The 22,548-nt window shown below is 45.0% G+C and overlaps 1 long non-coding RNA gene across 1 annotated transcript; it reads right to left on the bottom strand.

Moving 5' to 3' along the window:
• Positions 1 to 1,590: 1,590 nt before the first annotated feature.
• On the bottom strand, positions 1,591 to 2,769 carry LOC130392192 (uncharacterized). The gene is made up of 3 exons (XR_008896982.1): positions 2,618 to 2,769; positions 2,471 to 2,530; positions 1,591 to 1,747 (listed from the first exon to the last, which is right to left on the bottom strand). It is a non-coding gene; the product is annotated as an uncharacterized LOC130392192 (long non-coding RNA).
• Between the last annotated feature and the right edge of the window lie 19,779 nt (positions 2,770 to 22,548).

The raw sequence follows: 22,548 nt of genomic DNA, 5'->3' as shown, positions 1-22,548 counted from the left end.
CACATTTCAAAACTTTTTAACATTCCACCACTGAGATATGGACACTCCCAAATCTAAATACCTAAACCCTACAATAACAAACTATCCACAGAAACACTGTGAATACCTAATCAATTATAATAAGAAGTTATACAATGCAGTAGACTGTTAACTCATTAAGTAATCACAGGCATGACTGTTTCCCTTGAAGGAAACATGATGATTCCATGTTTCCTTCAGTGTGTTGTCTTTAAAAAAATCATACAGAAATAGACTAGATGCCAATTACTTTTTTTTTTATGTTTTCTACTAGACAGTATGCTATTACATGCCATCCGTATACCTTGACAGAATGTGACAAGATGAAATATTACACATTCATACAGCAGCACATAATTTACCAACATCAAATCTTCTCAGTTTACTTTTTTCACATATCCATGAAAGTTTGTTAAGTGTTTGTGGATGAATCAACCTTCCCCGTTTTTCTTTGAAGAGGTCTATATATATATATATATGTAGCACCCGTGGTCTTAGCCGGAAGGGGCAGATAGGATGCTAGCATCACTCTAGGTCCTTAAAGAAGTTAAACACTAATGACTCACGAAGGGAGTTGGTGTTGGTTGAATAGATGAGCTATTTTAATGCCTTTCATCATAAACATTTACATTTGGTACAAAATAAAGCTTTTGAAAATAACAAACAAACAAAATCAAAAGAATAAGTCCTTTGTAGCTGGATTCCCCAGCTACAGTACTCCTTGGGAAAGGAGTTGTTCGGTCGAGGAATGTCGAGTTCAAGGGGGGGATATCCGGATATGTGTGTTTCTCTCTTACTACTACCCGGGTAGGAGTGTGTATCTAGTAGGGGTGAAACGGATCAGTGTGTCCACGGTTCGGTTCAGATAACCGTTTTGGGCCTCGGTTTCGGATACGGTTCGGATTAGGATCATGTCCGTGATAGTAAATAGGCGGACTTTTTTTTGACGGAGGGTTTGGGGGAGAAACACAAAAATGAATGAGACCCACAGGCTATTTGCAATGTGTTAATTGACTGCAATCAGACAACTTGCAAGGCTTTTTTGTGCAATAAATGTTCCCCTAAAAATGCATTTGAAAACATGGTGCACTGAGTGTAACATGTAAGGGATAACGGCCGACGAGGCTTAGAACTCTGGCGACGAGCGCAGCATGAAGCCAGAGTTGCCTCTACCTGTCCATTATTTCCATCGAACCGGTCGACCTCGAAGGCCGTTATCCCGCTTATCACCCGTTTGTATTTATCTCCCGTATATTTAGAATATAATTGTATCAATTACTTTCTTTAAATTTAGGAATCGTGCGCTTGAAAAGCCCAGTTTGTTTTGAACGCTGACAGGCTGAAGGGAGGGGCGGGAAAAGTATCATTGGCTCGGGCAGCACTGGAGAGAATGCATTCCGCTGGGTCCTAAACACCCTTTGTTTCGGACGTAGGCTACAGTAGGCAAAATACGCTACATAAGGCAATGCCTTCATGAAACCGAAATCCGCGGATCTCCAGAATGCTCCGAACTGTGGTAAACGAACCGAACGGATTCGGATACAATTCGAATCCGCTGCAGGCCTAGTATCTAGTTCTATGTCTTATCTGTTATGAATGGATCTTCACAAGGGTCTTCTATGGTGGTGTTCACGGCTGGCCACGCCGTATCCACACCATCCACAGTTCTATTGGGCAAAGCTCGCCATCGTAGATGCAATCTTCCTTCGATCAAACATAAAAAACCAACCTGCACAAATAGTGCAGAATTGTAAGTTATCTGGTACTATATCAAACATGGGATTTTACACATCTATATTACAATGTATAACCAAAAACCAAGGTTATATTTATAAATATAATGAAATGAATTGTCACCTATTAGAACAATTAGTATTTAAACAACAAAGAATGAAATACTAATCTTGAATTACAATATGTCACAGTATTTAATCAAACAATTAATTATTTATCTTTTTAAACCATGTTTCTAACTTAACATTTGTAATTTAAATTATTTGTATACCTATTTATGTTTTAAACATTAAATTGAATGAAATTATTCTTAAACTTATCTAACAAGTGCACTACAGTCAATGAAATTAATTCAATCACACTTAAAGTGGGTTAAGTATGCAAAACAATGTCCTTCGGTAACATCAAAATAAACGCATTTCTCCTTTTAGGTTTCATCATGTCTGAGCTGCTCTACTAAGATGCGTCCTTAGCATAGTGCTTGACCTTCGCTAGCATTAGCATACAAATAGCCTGGTATGAACGATTAGCAGCCAGCGCTTGACACGTAGCTAACGATTAGCGATTGCATTAGCGATTCATTAAACACATTTTAAAATGACACCATGAACACAAAAGTATAAATAAAAAGGTATCTGAACTCAAACAGCATTTATAGTATTTTGTTCTCTTTAGTACTAAGCAACAATACATTAGCATTGGCATGTGCAACACTCACCGGAGATTCAAGTGAACAATATAATTCACGGTAGTTTCCTGTATTTTCAATGATCAGATCCTAATAAAACAACACCTTATTAATACTATGGAAATATTTATGACTGAATTAATCAAGGTAGAAATATTAATTTATGGCGTTTTATACCGGGAGATTCTCTGTTGTGCTTAATACCTCTCTAACGTCTTTCCAGTGTTACGGTTCAAGGTGACCCCCTCGAAACGGGGTGCTCACGTGCAATTTCCTGTTACTGGAATCATGTTGAGCGCGCCCTACTGGAGAACTCATGCAATTGCATCTTTAAATAATCATGGGTTTAGTAGCCCTATATTCCATATGGGTTACATATACATATATATATATATATATATATATATATATATATATATATATATATATATATTATATATATTTGATATGGTTGCATAAATATCGCTGAATGAACAAAGTTAATTTGACTAGATCATCATATTTTTTACATACTGCTCCCACATATATTACATGGTTCCTGTCATCCTTGTTTAGACTATATGTTGGATAGCGTTTACTGTGCACTGCTTCACATGGGTCCCCAGTAGGGATGGGCAAAATGATTCTTTTCCGGGAACTAGTTCTTTCAGTTCTGTTCACTATAACGATTTGTTTATTTGATTCGTTCGTTACGTCAGATTACGTCATTTGGCGTCATGTAACTCCACACAAAAGCCAACAGCATCTATTAAATAACCGTTGCCAACTATTGAAATGTGCTTCCACTGCCATACATGACATTATTTGAATCAAAACAGAATGTTATCTGATTTTCTATTTAAAATGTAGTCTCATAAAATGCTTCAAAACCTACAATGTATTCAATAGCGGAAGTTTGTTTCAACCCATTTTAAATATATTTGTATGGCTGGCTTTCGATCAACTTTTACACCACTGTTTTAAAAGTATTTCAGCTGCACACTGGTTGAAATGGAAGCCTGGAACAATGATTTTGATAATTGTCTACAATTGGCACGGTTGGTAGTACACTTCTAAACCACTTTAAATGCATATCTGAGGAGAACAGAAAGTGAAGTGATTATGGCCCACACAAAGTTTGCCTTCCATCAGGATTATTCAGAGAGTTTTTAAAGTAAAGTCAGTTATAAGATCAGATCTTGAAGTCGGGACTGAAGCATGGATAGACTTTCAACCCAGACTGCTGTTATTGTTTTGGTTTTGGACATCCGAGGTAAACGAACAACAACCTTTCATACTTCTAGTTCTGTGACAAACACAGTAAATCAGGATGATGCTTAGTTGGATATTGTTTTTTTCAACCTAGAGTCTGTTCTGTTAAAGTGGCGATTTCTCAAAAAAAAATTCAGTTTCAGTCGATTAACTCACCATCTATCACCCAATGAGGTACCACAATGATGATTGAGTCTATGGCCCGCTGATGAAAGCTCTTGATGGTTCTGTCAGAGAAGGTCTGTCAGAATCCCCACATTCAACTCCCTTGAGTGTGTAGCGGTGTACTGGCAAAGAGAACGGAACGGAAAGCTTATTTCCATAATATGATTGTTTACATGACTTACAAATGACTTTTAATAATTTCCCTGATTGATTGAAGGATATTTTCTCTGCATTAGCATGATACAATTTGACTTCATGTTGTAGCACTTTGGCGTTGCAATATTAATGTTACGTTTAAAACGTTTTAAACTAACAGGTGTTTTAGAGTGCATTCCCCAAAACCCTGTCTATAAAAACGAATAATTTATTTCAAACAGGTTTGTAAAGACCTGCCCATATGAGGTACCTTGGAAAAGTTGTGCAGTGCACTACAGCAGCGACCGATCTATACTAATCAAATCTGTCTACCTGGTCTCTCCGCTCTATTGTCAACCACTCGCTGCATGTCCTCTGACACAAGCAGGCAAGTCAATAGGAGTATTGTTGCACCGTGTCACAGGGCCAGATATTGATGGAAAAGGGAACACATTTTTGTATCACCTTGGACACAACAATGTTTGTGAAGCGTTTTGCCAAAGGTCAAAACCATTCACAGTCACATTCATTTCACGGCCTTATGGAAGCCAGAAGCTATTTCATTAATTACATTAATGTGAAGTTGCAGCAAATACATGGAAACCTTATGAGTGTACAATGATACAAAGAGACACACATGCACAAACTGATACGCTCAATTACACACACACACACACACACACACACACACACACACACACACACACACACACACACACACACACACACACACACACACACACACAGGCACGCAGCAGGAACAAATGCACAGACAAGTACACAAACACACACATACACATAAACATACACGCACAAAAAGAGAGAGAAACACACACATACACTTAAATGCATTACTGTGAACATCATCCAGATTGGCTAATTGACTGAAACACAGCCTGACGTGAAGTATGCATACATATCTCAACAGTCGTGTGTTGAAACGAGAGAAACCGATGAGATACAAATGAATATGCTGCATTTATGGACTGAAGTGATGAAGCAAGAGTCGTGCGTCCTGCTGGGGGGCTAAGGATCATTGAGGCGGAGGAAGGAAGGGAAGCAGAGAAGATAAAAATGGCACTGCATAATGCCTGGAAGCAACGTGTTCCTAAAGTTCAAACATGGCCGCTCTGGTTAGGCTCAGTGTTTACGTGCTTTCTGCTCTTCGGAGAGGTGACTCATCTCAACAGCACACAACTTGAGGAGGTTCACCACCACACAGTTCACCATTATGATGGACCTTACTATGACGCTAACCTATAGGATGTTCACACCCATGATGTTCACATGAAGAGTTCACACCAAGATGTTCAGCACCACAATGATGTTCAAGACCATGGTGGTCACCAACACAAGATTTTTACCGCCACGCAACGTTTACTGCCACAATGTTGACACCCGCACAATGTTCACAACCAACATGTTCACCACCACGATCTACACCACAACGTTTACTGCCAACATGTTCACCACCTAACAACAAAGCCACTGGTCGTCGACTGGAGCGACTCTACAAAAAGACTCAACTCACTGTACACCGCCAAATGTATTCGGACCACCTCCATCACTACAAGAATGCCCTCACTACTGCCAAAACCTCATACTACTCCAACCTCATCAACACTGGTACAGGCAACAGCAGAGTCCTCTTCTCAACAGTCAGCCACTTACTTCAGCCTCCTAAATCTCTCCCTCCAGACATTTCCACCACCCAATGCACTGCGTTCCTTGACTTCTTCAGCTCTAAAATCAACACCATTCACCAACAACTGGCCTCATCTCGCACCCCCTCTGATGACCCACCCTGGATGATCACCTCTGGCCAACCTCTCATCAGCTCCCTCTCTGACTTCACCCTAGTAACAGAACAGACCGTTTCAGAACTCATCCGCAAAGCCAAAACCACCACCTGTCAGCTCGATCCTCTTCCCACCTCCCTTGTCAAAGCATGTCTTCCGTCCATCTCCCCCATGATCACCAACATAATTAACTCCTCCCTCACTACTGGTACTGTACCCCCCACTCTCAAGCTGGCTGCCATCACTCCCATCCTGAAAAAACCTGGTGCTGACCCAACTGACCTTAACCATTACCGGCCCATCTCCAATCTCCCTTTCATCTCCAAAACACTTGAAAGGGTGGTTGCCGCACAACTACAGTCCCACCTCGACATTAACAATCTCCACGAACCGTTCCAATCTGGCTTCCGTCCAAAACACAGCACTGAAACAGCCCTAGTCAAAATCACCAACGACCTCCTCCTTGCAGCCGACTCTGGATTACTCACCATTCTCATCCTCCTCGATCTCAGCGCAGCATTCGACACCATCTCCCACCCTCTGCTCCTGGACCGCCTAGCTGGTATTGGGATCACTGGTGCTGCACTCTCCTGGTTTACATCCTACCTCACCGGCCGTCAACAATTTGTTCAACTAAGCAACCACAAGTCTGGGTGTTCAGGTGTCTCACTGGGTGTCCCCCAGGGGTCAGTCTTGGGTCCACTCCTCTTCACCACTTACCTCCTCCCGCTGGGCACACTCCTCCGTCACCATGGGGTCCATTTTCACTGCTACGCTGACGACACACAGGTCTACATCTCCACCAAACCCACCGCTGCCATCCCCCCCACTTCCCTCATCACGTGCCTGGAAGAGATCCGGAGCTGGTTGAGCAGGAACTTCCTGAAACTCAATGGAAACAAGACAGAGGCCCTGCTCATCGGATCCAAATCCACCCTCTCTAAATCACAACACACCCCAGCTCCACTCATAATTATCGATGGATTCCCAGTACCCTTCTCCTCCAAAGTCAAGAGCCTCGGCGTCATCCTGGACAACACCCTCTCATTCGCACCCCATATTCACAACATCACCCGGACTGCATTCTTCCACCTCCGCAACATCGCCAGACTCCGCCCATCACTGACCCAATCCAGCACTGAAATCCTAGTTCACTCATTTGTCACATCACGCATAGACTACTGCAACGCCCTCCTCACCGGACTCCCCACCAAACTCATCAACAGACTGCAGATCATTCAGAACTCAGCCGCCCGGATCATCACCCGCACCAAATCATCTGACCACATCACCCCTGTCCTCATTCAACTTCACTGGCTCCCAGTACACTACCGCATCCAATACAAAACCCTACTCCTCACCTACAAAGCTCTCCACAACCTAGCCCCCAGTTATCTCTGCGACCTCCTCCAAGAATACACTCCCTCCCGCTCCCTCCGCTCAACCTCTGCTGGACTACTATGTATCCCCACATCACGACTCACTTCAATGGGTGCCCGGTCATTCAGCTGTTCAGCACCCAGGCTCTGGAACTCCCTCCCCCCACACATAAAACAGTCAGACACCATTACAACCTTCAAGTCACAACTCAAAACTCACCTGTTCAAACTCGCACACAACGTCTAACTGATCACTGTTTTGATTGTTTTTTTTGTTTTGTTTTGTCTTGTTTTTGTTTTATTTATTTCTTATTGCTTATGTTTATTTATTTATTTATTTATTTATTTTTTGTTTTTTAAAAAATGTATGATGACTATATGCTCTGTAAGGTGACCTTGGGTGTTTTGAAAGGCGCCTCTAAATTAAATGTATTATTATTATTATTATTTAACAATGTTCACCACCAACATGTTCACCATCACAATGTTCACCACCATGTTGTTCATCACAAGAATATTATCCACCCCGCAAATTTCACAACGTAATGTTCACTACCATGATCTACACCACAACGTTTACTGCCAACATGTTCACCACCTAACAATGTTCACCACCAACATGTTCACCATCACAATGTTCACCACCACGATGTTCACCACCAGAATATTACCACCCCGCAATGTTCACAACATAATGTTCACTACCGCGATCTTCACCACAACATGATCCTTGCCAACATGTTCACCACCACAGTGTTCACCACCACTATGTTCACCACCACTATGTTGACAGCCGCACAATGTTCACAACCGACATGTTCACCACTACGATCTTCACCACAAAGTTTACTGCCAACATGTTCACCACCACATAATGTTCACCACCACGATGTTCACCGCCAGAATATTATCCACCCCGCGATGTTCACAACATAATGTTCACTACCACGATCTACACCACAACGTTTACTTCCAACATGTTCACGCCGTAACAATGTTCACCACCAACATGTTCACCACCAACATGTTCACGCCGTAACAATGTTCACCACCAACATGTTCACCACCAGAATGTTATCCACCCCGCAATGTTCACAACATAATGTTCACTACCTCAATCTTCACCACAACATAATCCTTGCCAACATGCTCAATTCACCCCCACAGTGTTCACCACCACTATGTTCACCACCACTATATTCACCACCACTATGTTCACCACCACACGATGTGTTCACCACCATGATGTTCACCACCACACGATGTGTTCAGCACCACGATGTTCACCAACACTTTGTTCACAACCACAGTGATCTATTTCGACCTCTCTCTGACCGTCACCAAGGTCTTACTACAAATGATGCCATTCAGCTACATGTCGTGAGACCCCTACATCAAAATTGTCACCTGTGACTGATTGGAGGCAGGTCCTACTGCATAAAGCGGATGCAAGGACATGGCTCTTCCTCTGATGCCTTCTCGCTTCGGTTTTTCGTGAGACCCGGTTTGAAACTTGGAAAATCCACAACGTCACAATCCACACGTCCACGTGAATTGTGCGGGGTTTGTTTGTTCAATAGTTATCCCATGTTTGCGTGAATTGTGAGATATTTAATTTGTTTATTAAGATAATTCCAATGGGAATGACTGCCAGGTGCTGTCCTAAATTTCTGTTCCACCATAAAAAAAAACACTCACGTTTGCGTGAATTGTGCTGGGCTTGTGCGTGCGATATTTAATTTGTTGAAATAAGAATATTCTAATGAGCATGACTGCAAGGTGCGGTCGTTAAATTCTGTTCCGCCTGTGAAATCCCTCACCCACGTTTGCGTGGGTTGTGCTGGCTTTGTGAAAGTAGTTAGTTTGTTTGTTAAGATAACTCCAATGGGCGTGGCTGCCAGGGGCAGTCATTAATTTCTGTTCCACCGTGAAGACCCCCACATTCGCCTGAATTTTGCTGGGTCTGTGGTTGAGGTTTTTACATTGTTTATGACGATAAACCCAAAAGCCTTGTTATTATTGTCTGTATACAATTTAGTTGGCAGAGCCTTCTTCTATCGATATAAAATAATGAATAAATAAATAAATAAAACAGCTTTCTCAGTCCGTTGGCCACTGTACGCAGCAGGCCGGACAAAAGGTGGTGGATACGCACAGTAAAGCTACATTTACTGTTCCCTTGGCGGCTGTTCGCCGCAGGCTGGGCCAGTGCACAAACTGCGTTGGTCAGTGTGGTGTCTGCTCCACCTAGCTCGGCAGCAATTGCCTTGGGTCATTGGATATTGTTCGCAGTGGGCAGGGAAAACAGTTGTTGGGGCTGCTATTGTTGTACACGCTTACGGCCTATTGAGGCGTGTGTGTCCTGATTGCCGAGATGGCATCCCATGTGTGCATCTTTTGCAGCGCGGCCATGGACTCACGTGATGGCCACCGGGAGTGCCCAGGGTGTTTAGGCAGGGCTCATCTCCTGGGAGATGTCAACAACCCATGCCCCGCCGCACTCAACTTGCCTCTCGAGGAGAGGGCTCGTAGGGCTGGTCTGCAGGCAGCACTCGTGTCACTGACGGACTCATCTTCCACTCATGGAGGGCAGTCCTATGAACCAGAGGGTAAGTCCTCGTGAAGGAAGCACAGGTCGTCCCATAAGCCTCCTCATAAGCACAAGAGGAGAACCGCAGACGCTGTCGACTCCCCCGCGCTCCCTCCAAGTTCGCCCGTGCGGGATTCGGTGGAGGAGGGGAGCATGTACACCCAGCTTCTGGCAGCCGTTCGTGGCCTGACAGACAGGGTGAACAGCTTCGAAACCCACCCTCGGCAGGCCGAGGCCGTCGGCGCAGTGGGGGCCTCACTTGATCACCTGCCTTCTTTTCAGGAGCAAAGGCATCCTAACGCCATTTCACTTTATGCTCAAGGCTCCCTCCTGGGGGTTGGGCAAGACCAGGGGAACCCTGAGGGTGAGCGCAGTAGTGCTACCTCCTACCCAGGGAATTCAACATCAGGAGGTGATGGCACAGATGTCGCCGGTACAGTGGATCTAGCGGAGAAAGTTCTTACTGCTGCGAAAATCATGGGGCTCAAAATCCCGGTGCAGGGTGCTAGCCCAATCTATGGGGTCTGGGCCGGTATTGCCCAGCCCCGGCCCACGGTGTCCCTTCCTGCAGCAGATGATTTCTGCCAAATGTTGAGAAAAACCTGGGATGCTCTGAGCAAACCTTGTCAGTTTAACACAGGTTGCAGGAAGCTGGCTAAGGCGTCATACCCACCAGAGACCAGGTTGGGGGATGTGCCGCCTGTAGAAAGGGAGATGGCTGCTCTGACTTCCGCTGGACCACAGAGGTTGACTGCAGACCCACACTGCCCTTGGAGGGAGTGTGACAGGACTGATCGCCTTGTTTGTAAGGCCTATAATGCTTCTGCTCGTGCTACTCGGTCCGGAAATGCATTGGCGGTTCTTTTAGCTGCTGTAAGGAAGACAGTCGTTGCAGGTGATCAGGACACCAAGGACCTTATGGATACGGCCTCGTCTGATCTTGCCCAGATGAAGCGTGACGTGGGCTCTGCCATCGGATGGATCTGGCTGGCCCAGACGGATGGATCTGGCTGGCCCAGACTGCCCTCCCTGAGGGTGTGAGGGCAGAGCTCATAAATATGCCGGTACTGCCAGCCAAGATGTTCCATCCCGACTCAATGTCTGTGCTGGTTAAATCTCAGGAGTCTGTGCGTGCTCGCGAGGGTGTAAAGAGGTCATTTCATCCACCCCGAGCTTGAACGGCAAGTAGTCAGCAAACACATACACGTGTCTGGAGACGTCAGGAACCCTGCTCGGGTAACGCACGCCGGGATTTCAGCGGGGAAAGTCCGGCCCGGCAGGGGCACTATCAGGGGGAACGTCTACCCCAGTCGGGGGCAAATAGGACGGCCCATCGCGGGCGCCCCCCCAGGGGTCCAAGGACTCGGGGGGGCCTTAAGTAGGATACGGGATCAGCTGCAGAGGTTCACACGCAGCTACGCCTGGATGGCTGGGAGAGGGAGACCTCAGACCCTTGGGTGTTGGATTCAATTTTAAGGGGTTACCGACTCCAGTTTCGGCGGCGGCCTCCACCCTTTTCGGGGTTCCATCCGACCACAGTCAAGGACCCAGTCCAGGCAAACATTTTAGCAGAAGAAGTGGCGACACTACTGCAGAAAGGTGGCATAACAAGAGTAGGCACCAGTGTACAGCAAGCTGGCTTTTATTCAATATATTTCCTGGTCCCCAAAAAGGACGGTGGGCTAGGCCCCATTTTAGACCTGTGCCGCTTGAACGCGCACTTGAAAACCCTGACATTCAAAATGCTCCAGACAAGGCACATCCTAGAGTCAATAGAGCCGGGCGAGAGGTTCACTACGATCGATTTAAAAGATGCGTACTTCCACGTCCAAATTTGTCAGAAACATCAGCCGTTCCTCCGTTTCGCCTTTCAGGGACAAGCCTATCAATTTCAGGTCCTTCCGTTCGGCCTCTCCCTGTCCCCGAGGGTGTTCACCAGGGTAGTTGCGGCTGCCTTGGCACCCCTTCAGAGGAGGGGTTTAAGGATTATGCCCTACCTCGACGACTGGCTCATATGTGCCCCATCCCGCCAGCAGGTTGTGGAGGATACAGAGTCAGTACTGTCCCACATTCAGTCTCTCGGCTTCCAGGTCAATTCGAAAAAGAGCGACATGAATCCAAGGCAGGAAACGTCCAGGAAACGTCAGCTGGTTGACACAGGGAGTCCCTCTGGGCAGGGTACCTTCCAGGCGGACGCTAGTGTCGGAAGATGCCTCCCAGACCGGCTGGGGAGCAGTCTGGGAGGGTCGGACAGTGAGAGGCCGTTGACAAAGAACACATCAATGTCCTGGAGCTCAGAGCAATACACCTTGGCCTGAGAGCACTTCTTCCCTTTATACAGGGCAAGCATGTGCTAGAAAGTACGGACAATCGCTCAGCCGTCTATTATGTCAATCACCAGGGGGGCACAAGATCTCGGCGTTGCCTCAAGACCGCCCAGGGACTCCTTTTTTGGGTGTTCCCACGCCTGACCTCATTAAGAGCAGTTTATATTCTTGGTGCGCTGAACCAAGCAGCGGATCTCCTCTCCAGGTCAGGACCCCCTCCGGGGGATTGGAGGCTGCATGCAGAGGTGGTCACATATTTGTGGGCACGCTTTGGCGTAGCCCAGGTGGATCTCTTTGCATCGAGGGAGACGACCCACTGCCAAATGTGGATCTCCCTGAGCTATCCTTGGGGCCCACTGGGGCTGGATGCACTGTCTCACGAGTGGCCAGGAGGAAAATTGTACGCTTTCCCTCCAATACCCTTGATTCCACTGGTACTGGAGAGAATACGCCAGGGCTCCTACAGAGTGCTGTTAGTGGCTCCACGCTGGCCAGTGTGACAATGGTTTCCGGCCATCCGGCACCTTGTTCACGGCCAACCCTGGCCTCTGCCCATCAGGGCAGACCTTCTCTCGCAAGTGGGGGGTCGAATTTGGCATCCCAGGCCGGCTGTCCTGCAGCTTTGGGCCTGGCCCCTCCTCAGCCCCTGCCTCAAAGGTTGAGTGAGGCTGTGTTAGAGACCATAAGTAATGCTAGAGCACCCTCCACTCGGGCAAATTACCAGCAGAGATGGAGGTTATTCTCTTTATGGTGTAATGACAGGGGACTTGACCCAAAGACCTGCCCAGTGGGAGTGGTACTCCATTTTCTCCAGTCTCTTTTGGACACTAGGAGGGCAGCCAGCACCTTAAGGGTTTATGCAGCCGCGATCTCTGCATTCCATGATTTGGTCGGGGGCCTGTCTATCGGGAAACACTGTATGGTGTCAGAATTTTTTTAAAGGTGCAAACCGTCTACGTCCAAGCAGGTGTTTGAGGGCCCCGTCTTGGGACCTTCCATTGGTATTGAGGTCTTTGACCACAGCCCCATATGAGCCGTTGGGGCAAGCTGATCTTAAGTTTTTAACACAGAAGACAGTGTTTTTAAGCCTGAAGAGGCAGCGGTGACGCTTTGGCCGAATCCATTCTTCCTCCCCAAAGTGCTAAGCCCTCAGTCAATTAATAGGGCTATTGAGCTGGAGGCATTTCACCCTGAGCCCGCCTGTCAGGCAGGGGTAGTTCTTCACACATTATGCCCAGTCAGGAATTTGAGGGCCTATGTGGATCGTACACAGCAGCTGAGACTTGACCACACTCAGCTTTTTGTATGCTATGGAGCTAGGCAGTTGGGTCACCCAGTCTCGAAACAGCGTGTGTCCCACTGGTTAGTGGACACTATTGCCCAAGCTTATGCCGGGAGGGGTTTCCCAGTTCCTGAGGGCCTGGCTCACTACACAAGAAGCATGGCTACCTCATGGGCAGCTTTGAAAGAGGTTTCTTTTGCTGACATTTGTGCGGCAGCATCCTGGAGTACTCCATGTACTTTCGCCAGGTTTTATAGAGTCAATGGCGCCACTGTTCTCATGACGGCTGCTAAACAGACTATTGAAGGGGGATCCTCGGTTCCTCGGGACACTTCTGGTACTAGTCATCCGTAGTAAGACCGTGGTGATGGTCAGAGAGAGGTCGAAATAGCCAACATGTTCACCACCACTTAATGTTCACCACAATGATGTTCGACGCCAGAATATTATCCACCCCGCGATGTTCATAACATAATGTTCACCACCACGATGTTCCCCGCCAGAATATTATCCACCCTGCGATGTTCACAACATAATGTTCACTACCACGATCTACACCACGTTTACTGCCAACTTGTTCACCACCTAACAATGTTCACCACCACTATGTTCACCACCACACGATGTGTTCACCACCAAAATGTTCACCACCACACGATGTGTTCACCACCACGATGTTCACAAACACTATGGACACCACCACGATGTTCACAACCAAATACTCCCCGCCAACATATTCACCATAGTGTTCTCCACCACAGATAGATCACAACAGGATGTTCTCAGTCGGATCAGATTGTTGTGGCTAACGGGGACATGTCTGCCTCAGAGATGGAGTGAAGACTGGGGTCCTGGGAGTAGGCCAATTATAAAGCAGAGCCTGAGTTCCTCTGCTTTTTTTTTACTCTGACATCCCCATTAAATATGTTTTCTTCTGCTCACGTAGCATCTGTCTAGCAAAAACATATATCCTGCATTAGACCCCATGTTCTCTACAGAGATGAACAAACATTTGAGAGTGGGAGGAAAAACAACCTTTAAATCACTTTCATTAGGGATGCAATACAAATAAATACTATTCCTGCAATAGTCCTCCGAAAGTGCCCCCTTACACTCTAAAACTGACGTTACAGTGTGTCCTCCAAATCCAATGGGCTTGAATTGGTTCCATCAATCAATAAAAAATAAGCAAATACATAAAACTAAAGTTTCTCATGAACGTCTTTGCCAAACTGCCTGCAGCAATAGACTGACCCCCCTGTTACTATTGAGTCCTACACAGGTAAAATCAAATTTGAAGAAAAGATTTAGGGTCTACTGCTAATAATATTTCTAACGAACCAATGTGGCAGTACCTAAAAAAACGGTAATCCAAGTATTATACGAAAATGCTGTATAATTACTTGTTTAGTAATCATTAGGGCTGTCAAGCGATTAAAATATTTAATCGTGATTAATCGCATTAATGTCATAGTTAACTCAGATTAATCGCGAATAATTGCAAATCTTTTTTCTATGCTAAATATCCCTTGATTTCTTTGTCCCATTAATTGTTCTCATTTTAATGCTCTTATCGACATGGAGAAGTGCATCGGCTTGCCTTGTGCAAATGTTTTTTTAATGATAACAACATTGGCATATACTGATCAAAGCAGGAAGATACAAAAAAAAGCCTATAGTGCAATTAAACGATGAACATACAAACATTCTGCCTTGAACATAGCAGTCAGGCTACTGCTTCTTTGTTTTGAGCCAAAGAAAAAAAAACCTTTTTCTTTTTTTCAAAGATGAATTTGCGTTAATTGCGCGATAAAAAAATTAACGTCGTTAAAGTTGGTTTGCGTTAACGCCGTTAATAACGCGTTTAACTGACAGCCCTAGTAATCATACATTACTATACACGTAACGCATGTAGTAATTACAATGCTTTTAAGTGCAAAGCATTGGATTGTCTCTAGTACCAAGTACACCCAATACACACGCATTTCGACGATATAAGAAACATGACCAACCGTATCAAGTATAGTATATATAGGGTATAACAACGATCCGAGGTGTTTCTCATCAGCTAGTCCCTTATCCAGGATCTGAGTTCTCTCTCTCCCTCCCCTCCCCAGATGGGCCGAGTGGCACAGCTCTGCGTACCGTGTCTCTCCTAGGCTTTTGCCAATGAATTTTCTCATCACATCAAAGGCAGTCCTCTCCAGTTAGAGTCGCTCTCTGCAGAACTTGTAGGCCGCAAGCATCAACATGTCGGGTGAGAATGCTTCCGAGCACCCTGCGGTGGTTCTGCGAAGGAAGTGGCCGTAACTGTTCGGCCCCTCCATGCTTTTCTTTCTCTGCTGTCGCTAACTCCATTTCCCCGTCACCAGCTTTCCAACGTACCGTTGAATTGAGACCTAATGAGCGGAGGGCAATCTTGCTTCAGCAGAGAAGTAAAACGTAGAAGAAAGTAGAAGAAAAGTGGCCTTTTTAGGATGGGGGGGGGGAGGGGGGGGGGAGACAGACAGGTTTTCAATATACACTGCTAAATTCACTGGAACAAAAACTTATTTTGGGATTTATTATTCCCTTAGCTACCATACTAAATTAAACCCTTCTAAATTATCAGGAAAAATTCTCATGTAGAAGGATACCGCCAGAAACATTTCGTCTGAATAAGACGAGGGAATTCACTAAGCGTTCTCCGTGTTAACACAAACAATAGAAAGAGAACGTTAAGATTGAAAAACTTTGCCCAGACCCCCAGGACTGAGTCTCTAAGCCCCTTCAAGGGTATCCATTCCTCACGCTTACACCCCGGAATTGAGCATTGGTTTATCAGTGCAGGTTTTGTAATGGTTCTACCTTCATAATTAGCTTTTTGCTAATTGGTTTATAAATAGGATAGCCACAGGGCAATAGCATCACCTACACCGCGTCTTTTCTTAGCAAATTAAATGATGGTCTGTTATTTTACAGAGACAAATCGACTGGTATCAGCAGGTATTAATCATAACCGGTCTCTGAGTTGTTGTGGTTTCGAGTATTGATATTGTGTCAGGGGAGGTGAATAACGGCATGCATTTCATCATCCAGAGTGTGTAAAGTGTTTTCTTTGAGGATGTTTGTATATTATTTAAATCCATAGACTGCTCTTAATAACTGTGGATTATTCATAAATACATACCAATTTCACCAAGACCTCCACGAATCCCCAATGGCCTTCTAAGGAATAAAGGATCTTCCCGATCTGACCCTTACAATGTCATCATTGTTTCACCGTCTTTCGTTTGTGGCTCACGCTGCATCATAAAGCAACCTTATTGTGACGTCCGGTCAGACAACCTGCCTCTGAACCTGCTTTAACTTGCCGTGTCTGGGGGCTGTGTATGTTGGCTTATCGTAGCCTTGAGACAGAATGACACTATAGATGTTGCGGCGTTTAACTGCAGGGAAATACACCCCATCATCCCTACAGGCATTTTAGAGAATTCAATTAGACTCACCCGGCTGTGAATCCTGTCGCAGGCGGCCCCCTGTCTTCCAGAATGGCACCTGCGTGAACTCCAATGCAGGAATATGCAAAGTGGCTTGAGCAAAACAGCTGTTTTCATTTCATTTTCAGTTGTTGCACGCAATACATCAAAAAAGGCGGGTCAATGCAGTACATTTGTTGTGGGAACTTATATGACATTCATTCGGATGCAGGTTATTCATAAATGAATTCATCATTTGAGGTCTCTAGATTGCCGTTCAATGAGACTGGATGGGCTAGTTTTGTAATTGCTTCAATGTATCCAGATGTATTCAGTTCATCGCTAATCCGTTGTTGTGGGATTGTTTTTCTTTGTTTGGCAACTGTGGGCGTGATAAATTTAAGACATACAAGAATATTCGTTTTGTGTGCTTGTCTGGGATTTAAATTGTGTAATTCACACACACACACGCTTGGTAAGCTAATTTTACAGTTACATTAGTTGCCTCAAGATAGAGGCTACACGGAAGTAATCATTTGAATTATCGTCTTTCATTTTAGCATCCTGCAAGTCCAACATCTGAAACCCATCTCTTAATCCCTGAGAATGATGAGATGCCAAGGAGACTTCTACTTATAGAATGTTCACTGCAGCACAAACAGAGCTGCTGGGATTCCCTGCGTCTGCCTCAGGTTTACTGCAGTAAATTACCCCCCCGCATGTTGGAAGAGAGCCTTTTCAACAATTCACTTGAATATGGATTAATTATAATCAATGAATTTTCTACTATACCTTTATATATCGTTCCAACTATGCTGTGACATTGCACCATAGTAGGCTGCGTGTGCGTGTGTGTGTGTGTGTGTGTGTGTGTGTGTGTGTGTGTGTGTGTGTGTGTGTGTGTGTGTGTGTGTGTGAAAATGTGTCCCTCCTTCACCATGTGAAGCTGTATTTCTGAGCTTCTGTGTCTGTGTGTTTCCCGTGCTAATGCTTGCGTCATATGAAGCCAGACATTAAGAGGTGCCAATTTGCCAAAGTGGATTCTATTGATCTCCACAGTCCTGTTTGTCTACTCTGGAAAAATTAAGATGGAACGGATCGGAACGATTGTATTATCTTAGATGACCAAAATCCTGAGCAGCGTCACTTGGTGGGATAAGTGCATGCCAGCGATTGAATATCAGACTATTATGCCAGAGAGGATTTCTGATGATGTTTGTGAAAGCTATTAGAACTCAGAAATTGAAAGAGCTCAGGTCGATAGGAAGCTCCCCTACAGCAACGGCTGTTTATGTAAAACACTCCCTGAAGGAGACAGAGAGGGAGAGAGAGAGACAGAGTGGGAGAGAGGGAAAGAGAGAGACGGAGAGGGTGAGAGAGACAGAGGGAGAGAGGGGGAGAGTGAGACAGCGAGAGAGAGATACAAAGAGGGAGAGAGAGACAGAGCGGGAGAGAGAAACAGAGAGGGAGAGGGACAGACCGGAAGAGAGAGACAGAGACAGAGAGAGGGGAGAGATACAGAGAGAGACAGAGCTGGGGAGAGAGAGGGACAGAGAGAGGGCAGGCGCGGCTGTCAATTTGAGGGGAATTTTGTGAAAGACATCGAGAAACGAAAAAAAAATGATGGGCGAGACCAGAAGTAAAGCTTGATTTTCCACATTATAATTTCAAAAGGTATGAAAGCTCCATCGTTGTTGGCATCATTGCCCAAGCCCTCTCCAAATAAGAAATGGGAGACTATTAGCCACTGACCAGGGCTCTGTATAGGTTTGTGTTGTTGCTGATATGCAGCCTCAGGCACTTGTAAAAATGCCATAATCGAGAAACCTTTACGTAAAAAATAATGGTATCTGTAATGGTGGTTTTCAAATGCTCTTTCATTTCCTGCCCCTAAAGAGTCCTATTGGTTATTCTGGAACATAATAGCAGTTGTTATATCCAATTTGAGCATTTGCATTTGCTCAAAATGTTCACTGCAAGGTATTTTTCCTCATTTTTCCCCCCCTGTTCTAAACAATCTGTGCTTCACCTCAGTAAACACTTCCAACTGTCCAAGTGAACCAAACTGTGAAGTCCCAGAGAGATGCCCATAAAGCCCTTAAAGCTTGTAAAGGTAGTAAAAGCTCCTCCTAAAGCCAAGCACCTACGCCAGTGTATGTAGCCCCTTCCTGGCTAACTTTACTTCAATTGAAAGGAATTCATATTTATGCATATAGCATGGTTATATGCTATACGAAGCATACAAACAAAGTAAACCTTCTAACCTTCAAAAAGCAAAAGGCCCCAAATTCTCAGTCAAACATGTATTAGATCAAATGATATTATATTAAATTGAATTACATTATACTATATCATATTATATTGAAGAATGTGATGCATAGAGTTTTTTCAGATTATATGGCAAAGTTGCATCCAGATGCTGCTAAAGTGCACATTTGTCTTTTCTCTTATGGACTAATGAAATCATTCAAACTTTGGCTCTTAGAGTCAAGCCAAAGTCAAACGATTGGGGTTCTGCTTATATATGCTACCCTGAGACTATATACAGGACCACCGTGTTTAGGAGACTGCATGCAGAAAACACATTTGCACAAATCTGCCATGTGCCGGAGAATTGAAATTCCAATGAGGACTCATACATATTCTTCCAATCTCTTAAAGGTGAAGTATGACTCAGTTGGGTAGTGAAACATGAATGGATAAAAAGGTCTAGGGTGAGTGGTTATGAGGTCAAGCGGAAGGCTCTTGTGGGTAAATGGAGGTGACAGGTCGACAACTTCCTCACTGGCGTGGTATCGTATGGTGGTATGGTCGTATGAAGAGTAGAGGACGGTTACACCCTTTGATGAAAAGCAACTTCTAGTCTCCAGAAGATCTTAAATGTTGCCTCTGGTCTTTTGAGACAAGCTTGGGGTTGTGGGGATGATGGTTGTGCAAATCAGGATGGTCTTCAGAGTCTAGACAATAATAACAGTTGTTATTGTGAGTGCTTATTTCTCAAGCACCGACAAAGCCTTTTGGAGTAGAAAAATTAAAGAGTAAGAATTGAGGGCCTCGAAGGCCTTCGCAAGAGCATACACCATGTGCAGTAAAATATTTTCCACTGACACACGCACACACACACACACACACACACACACACACACACACACACACACACACACACACACACACACACACACACACACACACACACACACACACACACACACACACACACACACACACACACACACTTGTGTGTAACTACAGACACACGTGGCTGAATTGGTCCAATGTGCTGTGTGCAGATATCGCTGAAGGTCAATTTTATGCTTATTGTGTCGTTCCGAGAAAACAAAAATACATATTGTGAGATTGTTTCAGAGAATGTCATTGACCAGTGCTTCCACTTCGCTGACGCTGTAGTCTAAAGAGCTCTGGGGACGGGACTGAGACTGTAGTACGGGCGGGGTGCTTCCCTTCGTATTAAAGCTATAAATAAAATCATTGGCCGAGTGATGTTGTTTCAAACCTCGGGGCTACTTGTTCACCCCTGTGTACAGAGGACAATCTGGTGCTCCGTGGCAGGTGTTAGCGGACTGCTGCGGTGCCCCAAGCGACCTGGAGGAAGCTCCCTGGCCCAGTCCCAGCCTCTGTGGGGAGAGAGCCATGCGTCCCCCAGCTCTACACTGGTCGCTGCCTCACCTCATTCGAGATACGCGCGCGCGCACACACACACACACACACACACACACACACACACACACACACACACACACACACACACACACACACACACACACACACACACACACACACACACACACACACACACACACACACACTCACAACCTAAGACCAGACAAGGGTCCCAGTAAGCCAAACAAGGTGGACATGCTGCATTGGTTGTTTAACAGGTTTATTAAAACGTTGTATACATGTGTGATGACAAAGTGTGGTCTGTGCACCTATTGTTCTCTGTAAAGTACGGGAAAATCTGTACACAAAAACACACTCAAAAAAAGGGAAAGCCACCCAAAAAAGTTAAGCTTGACAACTTGAGTCTAAAGTCTGCATTCCATCTGTCAGTATTACCCACTCGATTATACAGCGTGTCTGCATGTGGACGGACCACAGCCAGGTCTGGATAACAGGGTACTCTTGGAGGGTTCACGGGTCAGCCTGTGTAATGACATCACTCTCACACCTCTCAGAGGTTCACACTCAGACACCAGAGAAAATATGGAACCAGATCTCTCTCCCCCCCCCCCCCCCCCCCCCCCCCCCTCTCTGCCTCTCACCACATTTTTGCACTCATTTTCTGTTTCATTGTCTCTATCACACAGACATACACACACACACTCACTCATCGTCCACTTCCAGCTCACCGGCTCCCCTGCTAGGTGGCTGCCCTCTATAGTCTGTTGTCTCTGTGGAGAGATGAGGTGGAGGGAAGATGACCTCTATCTCTGTGTCGGCTCAAAAGGCTTTTAAAGACATGTGAGCTCGGACGCTGCCTTTCTACTTCTTCTACTTCAATAATGAACCATTACGGTCAGACCTGTGAACGATAAAGTGCTCTTTAAAAAAGACAGAACAGAGAGGACAGAGAGGGTGTCGCAGCGTCAGGCTAAAAACAACCTCAACTGCAATGGATTATTTTTCAATGGATTCATTTCAACCAAGAAATTAACATTTTTCATTTCTGTTTCTTTAAGGGTCACAATCTATCTATATATCTGTAGCTATAATACAGATTGGATTGACCGAAAGACAGACAGATACATAGACAGAAATATATTTAGTAAGAAAGAGATACTGATAGATTGATAGATTCATCTATCTAAGGGCTGAATGCTGCCTCGGAAATGGCTGCCTTTGCGACCATTTATCATGTGGATACGAGGTAATATTTTCATATGATGCATCGACGAAGACATTTCATTCTGGAATGCTCTAATAGGTTAAAACAAATGTTTTTTGGAACAGCTGCAATATCACATAAGTGCTGTCTTCACTGTCTTTCCGATCCCCTCTCGGCCTGAGTCCGACTCCGTTTCACAAAAACTGGTGTGTTTCACCAAAACACACCAGACGAGCAGACAAGAAATGCACTATTCTGAATGACGGATGACAAGAAAATGTAAAAATATAGTAACTGGAGTGTATGACACAATTAGTCATTAATGACATTATTAGCAGATATTTGATACAGGAAGAGGAGCCCGAAGTACAATTAATTTAAAATGATTGAAGGGAACCACAGAAGGATGGCCCGCTGTCCCCGAAGGTACATCGACGTCAGACGATACCAAATGTTCTCCGAGATTTATAGAGAGAAAAATAGACGGACAGAGAGAGAGAGAGAGAGAGATGAATAGACGGACGGAGAGAGAAAGAGATGGATAGAATGACAGAGAGAGGGAGAGGGAGATAAATAGATGGACAGAGAGAGAAAGATAAATGGGCGGACAGAGAGAGAGAGATAAATAGACGGACAGACGGACAGAGTAATAGATATATGCCTACATAGGTAGGCATACATACATCTATATAGATACATTTATACAGTAGATAGAGACAGATAGAAAGACAGATGGACGGACGGATGGAGAGCAGGTGGATAGGCTGAAGCTGGTCCAGAGAGGGGTTCTTTAAAGCACTCAGCAGAGAGAGGGAGCTGGTGTGAAGAACTGCTGTTTCACCCCACTGACTCATGGAGAGACCAACATAGGAGAAT

This window comes from Gadus chalcogrammus, chromosome 11 (genome assembly GCF_026213295.1).
Source record: "Gadus chalcogrammus isolate NIFS_2021 chromosome 11, NIFS_Gcha_1.0, whole genome shotgun sequence".
Lineage (NCBI taxonomy): Eukaryota > Metazoa > Chordata > Actinopteri > Gadiformes > Gadidae > Gadus > Gadus chalcogrammus.
This window is presented reverse-complemented; position numbering and strand designations above follow the sequence as displayed.